Below are 9,857 nucleotides of genomic sequence, written 5' to 3' on the forward strand. Positions count from 1 at the left end.
CTGTAGTCCCAGCTACTTGGGAGGCTGAGGCATGAGAATCGCTTGAACCTGGGCAGCAGAGGTTGCAGTGAGCCGAGATCACACCACTGCACTCCAGCCTGGGCAACGCGCAAGACCCTGTCTCAATAAAAAATAAAAATAAAAATAAATTTCCAAAAATCCCAGAAACTTATAAAATAGTTCACTTGCTATACCTCTAAAATATTTAAAAAGCTTTATAGCATTACTCAGTTTTCATACCACAATTTGGTAAAACAAAGCATCAGATATTCATTTCTCCTAGCTGAGAAAAAGAGCACTAAAAATCAAAACTCCAAAAATGATCATTTGAATTATATTATGACTATGTAAACCAGGGGAGCTTGGCTAAAGATGAAAAATGCAAAGTCTGTTTTGTTTCTTGTTCTTTAATTCAAACTCTAATATGAGTGCAAGGATATAAAGAAGGCATCAAATGTGCGTTTCTCATTTCCTTCTCATGCACCCTAAAAGATGACAGAACCTAATTCTGCTAGAGCTTCTCCATTGCATCCTGTCTCTGGAGAAGATTTTGGCTTAATTGGGTATTTATTTCGGTGACAATTTTTTAAAAATCTGCTCATACAGAACTTAATTTTCCTGAGACAAGGTTTACATAAAACATTGATTGTGGGTACATGGAAGGTATGTAGAAATGAACTTCTTTCATTGTGCAAGCATGAGACTGCACTCCCTAAGATAATCTATATTTGAACATTTTACAGCTCTGGAGGGTAGATTTTAAATATTAGAAAAATGAGGCTCAGAGAGGTGAAATGACTTGTCTACATAACCTTATTCATAGCAGGCTCAGTCAAAACTAGATTCTAGATTCCTAATTCTCTGCATCATATGCTTTTATATTATAATACCGTATAAGGTAGTAAATGCCACTCATTCATTTATTCATTTGAACAAACATTTACTGGGTGTCTACCCAAAGCCAGGCTCAGGCCCAGGGGATAGAGAAGTGAACAAATGAAACAACAATCCCTTCCCTTATGGATTACATTTGAGTGGGGAAAACAGAAGATCAATAAGAAAGGCAAGCAAATATAAGTCAGATGGTGGTAATTACTATGAAGAAAAGTGAAGCAGGAAGGAAGACAAGGCTTTAGATAAGGGGAGACTCTAAGTTTAAATAGGCTGGTCAGAAAACCCTCATTGAGAAAGTGGTATCTGAACTAAAATTTGAAGGAGATGAGGGGCTGGATATATGCGTATCCTTGAGGAGAGTATTCTGGGAAGGCAAACAAGAGCAAAAGCCCAAACATGAGAGTGTGTCTAGCACGTTCATGGGAAAGCAAGAAGAGCAGTGTGACTGGGCAGAATGAGCAAGGAGGAAAACACTAGGAGGTGAGGCCAGATTGTGCAGGTCCCATTTGGTTTTACCCTAAGTGAGGTAGGAAGTCATTTGCAGGTTTTGAGCAGAAGTGCAGCAGGATCTCATTGACTGGCTGCCATTTGAGAACAGTCTGGAAGTACAATGGTGAAAGCAATAAGACTGGTTAGGAGTTTCTAAGGATGATCAAGATGAAATGTAGGGGGACAGACTGACAGAGGAGAAGGGGTTGATTAGTGGTTAAATCCTGGATAGATTTTGAAGGTTGAGTCAACAAGATTTCTTGATAGTTTGGATATGAATGTGAGAAAAGAGGACAGAGTCAAGGATAACTCCAAAGTGTCTTTAAAAAAAAAAAAATCTTCATATATATTTATTTATATGAAGTTTCTGTTGATGGAACACATGAAAATAGTTGAATAGATGTAGATATGCTTTGGAGAATATGAATTAAAATATAGATTACATGTATGAAGAAGTCACTTTCAGGGAAGGAGGGCCTATCTTGAAAGATATGCAACAGTTTAGTCAGGATGAGATAAACTACTATAACGAACACAATCTGTAATGTTCAAACATAATAGAAGTTTATTTCTTGGTCATCTATAGACCAGGCTGGGTGTTCCAGGTAAGTAGACTTCGCTTTTCCACACTGTGACTCAGGTCTGAGGCATTTTGCATCTGTGGCTACCTCAAAACCCAAGGCCTTATTGTCATCTGTATCCCACCAGCGGAAGGGGAAAGAGAACAAGGGATGGCTGCCCTGCTTCTTCAAAGTCTCCACTTGAAGGTTGTACACTTTGTTTCTATTCACACTTAATTGATGAAAACTGGTCATATGGCCACACTTAGCTGTAGGTGCAAGATGTGGGGCTGAGAAATTGTATTCCTGGTTGGTAACTGCCTTGCAGCTACAATTCCATTACTGTGGAACACAGGAAGCACAGCGTAAGAACAACTCCTATGTCTGCCCCAGGCAGCCATTCTCCAGAGCAGGTAAACAGGTTCCACCATTTTAGAGAGATGCAGCATGCATATTAAGGTGCTTCGTGTGTTTCCGGGGTCTTGTGTCCCTTCTCCTCTGATTCTTTCCTTGGGGTGGGCTGTCCATATGTCTAACTCCAAAGTTTTTAGCTGAGCAACTAAATGATAGAGAAACAGATTTTTAGGAAGATCAAGGTGTTTAGTTTTTCACATGCAAAGTTTGAGAAACCACCTAAGACATTCAAGTAGAAATTGAACAGGCAGTTGGATAAAGAAGCCTGGAAGTCGTGGGGGAGATGTGAACTGGAAATATATATTTGAGAAGTCAGTAGCATCTACATGATAGCAAATCTTCAAGATTAGATGAGGTCACCAGGGGAGGGGTTATGGGTAGAGAAGAGGCCAGAGGATGGAGCACTGGAGCCTTCCAATGTTTAGAGATTAGGAAAACAAAACAAGGCAGGCAGTGGAATGCAAGATTAACTTTTCCAAAGGCTGCTGAATGCTGAACTCTGATGAAGACTGAGAACTGGCCACTGCATTTAGCAGTGTAAGTGTCATTGGTGACCTTGTCAAGTGTAGTATCAGTGGAATGGCGGATTGCCTGCCTGGAGTGGGCTTAGGAATGAATGGTGGGGAGTGGAGTGGGGGATGGCATAGTCAATAGTCAGTTTTTATGCATTTACCATGAAATTTTGTATGTAGTTATTACAATCATACACAAAAAATTTTAGTAATTATATAAACCGTATAAAACTGTAGGCCCTCTACTATACACTTAATTCATTTTGAAAAAAATCATTCCAACAAGATTTATCTTAGAAATGAGGAAACCAATGGTTGAAGAAGTGAAGTAACTTGCCCATGTTCCCATGTGTGGTAAAGGGTGGAGCTGGAATTTGAATTCAAGTCTCTTTGACTCCTAGCCTTCACCCTTGACCACTGTGCTACTTTTCCTTTAAATATTACAACGAATAGCCACCCACATGTGATTGATTCTTTCCTGAGGTTAAATACTAAATTGGAAGAAATAATGCAGAAAGGCTAACAAAGATCCGCCCTCCTTATTGGTCAAGTTATTCTTAGTCTCTGGCAGGCATAAAGTGCAGAACTAAACAGCATTGTTTATCATTTCAACTGTCAGCCAACTCACAGCAGGTCACTGTCCATGAAGCCCTTTTCTGTATAAAGTGGTTTGATGTGCCAATTTTATCAATGTTGCTAAACTCAAATAACAACTTCTGTTGGAAAGAAATTCAGCTCCATAACCATTAATAAAATAGGAAAACCTAGATCTGCCTACAAGTCCAGTAAGCCAAGCAGAAGGAAAGCGAGTGGATCTTTTTTCTGACCTGGTCTTCTATTTGTGTGAAAAGTCATCCTACTTACCCTTTAGCAGAGAAGGGGTTGTATTAAACTGGGCAGGACAAATCTCATAATAGCCTGTAGGCTCACTCCCCTTTCACACAGTCCTTTTAATTTTGACTGATATTTTAATTTACCCTCAGACTCAGCTACTGAATTCTCCAACACCCTGGCTTGAGTTCAGTGGATAAGACAAACGTAACATCCCTTAGCATCGTGACGGAACTTCACATGGTCATATGGCCATCAGGATAAACACACGAGTAACAGAAGGCTCTGTTCTGAAAGCATGAGTCGTATAATTCTATTACAGCTTGGTCTAATACTTATGAAAGAAAAGTACTAAACTATTAAAAACTTACATTAAGAATTGCTGAAGAAAATCACAACTGCTGGTTTCCTATTTTTGTGTGTGTGACATGATGGAAAAAAAACAACACTGCAGTTTAATATGATAATCACGTATTAAGACAAGAATACCAGAAAAGCTAATGTAATAGTTTTGCAATCTTACAAATTAGGTAATGTATGTAAAATCGTTTTAAGAGTTCCAAAAGATTTACAAACATGAGCTAGTGTTACCAGGTATACAAATTCAAAGGATATCAAAGCTATATAACAGGATCTATTGACCACATACTTAATTATAGTTTTATGGAAATAAAAACTTACAGTAAAAATAGTTACACTTGTACAATATTTCTCGTTCTTCTTAAAAAAGTTATACATGTACAAGAAAAAAATTCAAATACTGCAATAGTATAAGCCGTGCAAAGTATTCTTGACACATTTGTCCTCAACTCTTATCCTCAGAGGCAACCAGGCTTCCTAGTTTTTAATGTATTCATATGTTTTATGAATTTTATGTCAATGTATCTGTTCACATTTTTTTTTTTTGAGACAGAGTCTCGTGCTGTTGCCCAGGCTGGAGTCCAATGGCACAATCTTGGCTCACTGCAATCTCTGTCTCCTGGGTTCAAGTGATTATCATGCCTCAGCCTCCCGATCTGTTCACATTTTTACCTATATCTTTGAAATAAAAATAATTGAGTCTCACCTGATAGTTTTCCTTTATACTTTCACATTCTGTGGATTTTTGATATAGTAATTACACTTGATTCTGAAAAATAAATAGCATTAGGGGTTTTTTCTCTAAAGTTATTCAAACAATAAATATATGTTATGTTTTCATCTTTAACAATTCACCTGTACAATTTACCAAGGCAATACGTCTGACATTACTAGAGATCAGAACTTTAAGTCGATATTCAGTCAAACAAATCCTTAAATGTTTGCTGTTCAATATTCTTCTAATCAAAACACAGTGAGAAACCGGTACCGATTAACACTGGGTCTTTGATAGATCCTGATTTCCTAGTTTCTTCTAACAAAAGTTGTGTTAGGTGAACCTTGCCTTTGATTCCAAAGTCTTTCTTCTTTATGTAGTCCCTAAATATTTTATGAATCCAGAGAACATTTCAATACAAAACTGCAATAGACAAGCTGGGGAAGGAGAAGAAGAATGAAGTCCCTTTACCCTTTGAATATGAAGTTTCAACATGAGGCACAGAAATACATTGCATTATAGTTTTACCTTTCGTTTCTTCACTGTGTGCCATTAATATGATGCTCCAACTTACCTGGATGCTTAGCACATGCAGATCTGGGCAAGATTTTTACCACATTTCTTTGCCAGGTAGAAAACCTTTGAATGATTCAGGCTGTTTCTTCTGGCTACCAGGCATTATCAGCAGCCCTCGAAAACAGTGTTTCTCCTTTCACAATAATCTGGTCACTTTTGAAGTCTTTGGAAACAGAATTTAGTCTGTTCGAGTTAGAGAAGGGAGAGGCATCCTGAAAAATAAACTTTTGCCATATTTATAAGTCATCACATTTATAATTTATATGAGAAAAGGCAAAATGCAACCATTATGATTGGTTAAAATAACAGATTACATTTAAGCATAGCTGAGGTACTTCAGGAAAATGTGCACAGAGCCCTCTGACATAGGACTTCCTTTCAGTCCAATGTCCCCACCATCCCCCTCTTCCTAAAACAAGATGCTCACTGACCTCACTTGTTTCTGAAATGGCTATAAAAAGTAGTTTCTCATTCAAAACTTTTTACCATATAGCTACATAATGAAAATTCAACTATCAGTTGAATACATGATAAATATACACAGTGATTCAATGAGAAAAAATTTTCCCAAAATATACAAATAGATTGTTCAGAGTCATAAAGATGAAACAACAGACTCACTGATTTTTTTTTCCCTTTTCACCTGACTTGTTTTGGGTCATGGAAAGACACAGGCAAAGCTTGGCTGAATACCAATCATTCATTCTCTATAGATACACTTAATTCATTCTGCACAAAGTATGCTGGAATAAAAAGGTTTAAATTGGCATTAGAAATAGTACTACTAGTGAGAAAAGGATTTGCGGGATTCTGTAAAACTATATGGAAAAAAAAGGACAACTAAAAAATGGATGAAATGGAGCCTGTCAGACACAGAAGATACAGGATTAAAAACAGATCATGGATTCAAGCAAATATAAAACAAGAATTAAAGTTACTCATTATAATGAAAGAGAAAAAGGACGTGAATTATGCCTGAATATCTAGTTCTTGATGCTCATATAATCAAATGTCACACTTAATGTGCTAGCAAACTAAATAACTAGTTGACTTCTGCTAGTTCTGAACCACAGGTGGACAGTGGTTGGGGAAAAGCTCGTCAGCACCATTTCCTTTCTTTCACAGAGTATAGCTCATTGCTTTTCACTTCACAAAGGAGAAACAAAGCACCAGGTTTGTGAGAGTTCTTTCCCTTGTCACCTCATCCCTAGACCCAGTTTAAGATTTAATTCGTATCCCTTCAATGACTACTGCATTTCCATTCATTTCAAAGTATAGTATTGGTGCTGACAAGAATAGGGCCAAATTTTAAAAAGAGATTAATTATGCTGAGAAATGTCCATTGTAAGTACTGCAAGAACACTGAACAAACAGCCAGTGTATACTGAAGTTGTTTGCTGCTGTTTACAGGAAATTACATAAAGTACAATACTGGAACAGAAGGAAGTAAGTTATATGGTCATAGCTTTGTGGAAAAAGGAATATGTAAAATAAATTAAGGACCTTCCAAAGGAAGTAAAGCTTAAGACATACAAATATATATGTTACATTTCACACACACAAATAAACCAAGCAAATAAAAAGAACTCCTAAAACCTAATTAGAAAATAATATAAAACCTGATTGCAGCAATTACAGTGCTCTGTTCCTCCAAACGGAAGATGATAAGCCATGTGCTATGCCGGTGACAGCAAAGACAATTGTTCTAAGGATCTACCACTTTAAAAAATAAAAATAATTCTTAAAATAATTACATCAGCATATGGACTCTGGAAAATTCCTTCTACCGTAATAAGGTCAGATGGACATTTCCTGTCTCACATTTCTAGTACACGTTGTCTTTTAGACAATAATAGTGAGAAACAATAGTTTGGCATGAGTTCAATGCATACTAAGAAATGACTGGCTCTGCTTATGGCTAGCCAGTTTTCCCAACACCATTTATTAAACAGGGAATCCTTTCCCCATTGCTTGTTTTTGTCAGGTTTTTCAAAGATCAGATGATTGTAGATGTGTGGCATTATTTCCAAGGCCTCTGTTCTGTTCCATTGGTCTATATGTCAGTTTTGGTACCAAGTACCATGCTGTTTTGGTTACTGTAGTCTTGCAGTATAGTTTGAAGTTGGGTAGTGTGATGTCTCCAGATATGGTCTTTTTGTTTAGGATTGTCTTGGCTATATAGACTCTTTTTTGGTCCCATATGAAATTTAAAGTAGTTTTTTCTAATCCTGTGAAGAAAGTCAATGGTAGCTTAATGGGGATAGCATTGATCTATAAATTACTTTGGGCAATATGGCCATTTTCACTATATTGATTCTTCCTATCCATGAGCATAGAATGTTTTTTCCTTTTATTTGTGTCCTTTTTTATTTCTTTGAGCAGTGGTTTGCAGTTCTCCTTGAAGAGGTCCTTCACATCCCTTGTAAGTTGGATTCCTAGGTATTTTATTGTCTTTGTAGCAATTGTGAGTGGGAGTTCACTCATGATTTGTCTCTCTGTTTGTCTGTTATCGGTGTATAGGAATGTTTGTGATTTTTGCACATTGATTTTGTATCCTGAGACTTTGCTGAAGTTGCTAATCAGCTTAAGAAGATTTTGGGCTGAGACGATGGGGTTTTCTAAATATACATGTCATCTGCAAACAGAGACAATTTAAATTCCTCTTTTCCTATTTGAATACCCTTTATTTCTTTCTCTTGCCTGATTGCCCTGGCCAGAACTTCCAATACTATGTTGAATAGGAGTGGTGAGAGAGGGCATACTTGTCTTGTGCTGGTTTTCAAAGGGAATGCTTCCAGCTTTTACCCATTTAGTATGATACTGGCTGTGGGTTTGTCATAAAGATCTCTTATTATTTTGAGATATGTTCCATCAATACCTAGTTCATTGAGAGTATTTAGCATGAAAGGGTGTTGAATTTTATTGAAGGCCTTTTCTGCATCTATTGAGATAATCATGTGTTTTTTTTCCATTAGTTCTGTTTATGTGATGGATTATGCTTATTGATTTGCATATGTTGAACCAGCCTTGCATCCCAGGGATGAAGCAGAGTTGATCATGGTGAATAAGCCTTTGGATGTGGGGCTGGATTCGGTTTGCCAGTACTTTACTGAGGATTTTTCACATAGATGTTCATCAGGGATATTGGCATGAAGTTTTCTTTTTTGTTGTTGTTGTTGTTGTTGTTGTTGTTGTGTCTCTGGCGGGTTTTGGTATAAGGATGGCCTCATAAAATGAGTTAGGGAGGAGTCCCTCTTTCTATATTGTTTGGAATAATTTCAGAAGAAATTGTACCAGCTCCTCTTTGTACCTCTGGTAGAATTTGGCTGTGAATCCTTCTGGTCCTGCGCTTTTTTTTTTGGTTGGTAGGCTATTAATTACTGCCCCAATTTCAGAACTTGTTATTGGTCTATTCAGGGATTTGACTTCTTACTGGAAACTAGACCCCTTCCTTACACCTTATACAAAAATTAACTCAAGATGGATTAAAGACTTAAATGTAAGACCTGAAACAAGAAAAATCCTAGAAGAAAACCTAGGCAATACCATTCAGGACATAGGCATGGGCAAAGGCTTCATGACTAAAACACCAAAAGCAATGGCAACAAAAGCCAAAATTGACAAATGGGATTTAATTAAACAAAAGAGCTTCTGTACAGCAAAAGAAACTATCATCAGAGTGAACAAGCCACCTATAGAATGGGAGAAAATTTTGGCAATCTATCTATCTGACAATGGTTGTTATCCAGAATCTACAAGAAACTTAAACACATTTACAAGAAAAAAAGCAAACAACCCTATCAAAAAGTGGGAGAAGAATATGAACAGACACTTATCAAAAGAAGACATTTATGTGGCCAACAAACATATGAAAAAAAGCTCATTATCACTGGTCATTAGAGAAATGCAAATCAAAACCACAATGAGATACCATCTCAAGCCAGTTACAATGGTGATCATTACAAAGTCAGGAGAGTATGTGGAGAAATAGGGACTGTTTTACACTGTTGGTGGGAGTGTAAATTAGTTAAACTATTGTGAAAGACAGTGTGGCAACTCCTCAAGGACCTAGAAACAGAAATATCATTTGACCCAGCAATCCCATTGCTGGGTCCATACCAAAAGGATTATAAACCATTCTACTATAAAGACACATGCACATGTGTGTTTACTGCACCACTATGCACAATAGCAAAGACTTGGAACCAGCCCAAATGCCCATCAATGATAGACTGGATAAAGAAAATGTGGCACATATACACCATCTAATACTATGCAGTCACAAAAAGGATGAGTTCATGTCCTTTTCAGGGACATGGATGAAGCTCTAAGCCATCATTCTCAGCAAACTAACACGAGAACAGAAAACCAAACACCACATAGTCTCACTCATAAGTGGGAGCTGACAATGAGAACACATGGACACAGGGAGGGGAACATCACACACTAGGGTCTGTTGGGGTTTAGCAGGTAGGGGAGGGATAGCATTAGGAGAAATACCTAATG

The 9,857-nt window shown here is 37.3% G+C and overlaps 1 long non-coding RNA gene across 2 annotated transcripts; it reads right to left on the reverse strand.

Annotated features, from left to right (window-relative positions):
* Positions 1-391: 391 nt before the first annotated feature.
* LOC102127945 (uncharacterized) lies at positions 392-5,585 on the reverse strand. Of its 2 annotated transcripts, XR_006690730.3 has the most exons (4): positions 5,350-5,585; positions 4,767-4,829; positions 4,072-4,109; positions 392-2,502 (listed from the first exon to the last, which is right to left on the reverse strand). It is a non-coding gene; the product is annotated as an uncharacterized lncRNA (long non-coding RNA). The 2 variants fall into 2 exon arrangements; XR_001483873.4 differs by having other exon boundaries at positions 4,767-5,585.
* Between the last annotated feature and the right edge of the window lie 4,272 nt (positions 5,586-9,857).

The sequence above is a fragment of the Macaca fascicularis genome, chromosome 1 (assembly GCF_037993035.2).
Source record: "Macaca fascicularis isolate 582-1 chromosome 1, T2T-MFA8v1.1".
Taxonomy (NCBI): domain Eukaryota; kingdom Metazoa; phylum Chordata; class Mammalia; order Primates; family Cercopithecidae; genus Macaca; species Macaca fascicularis.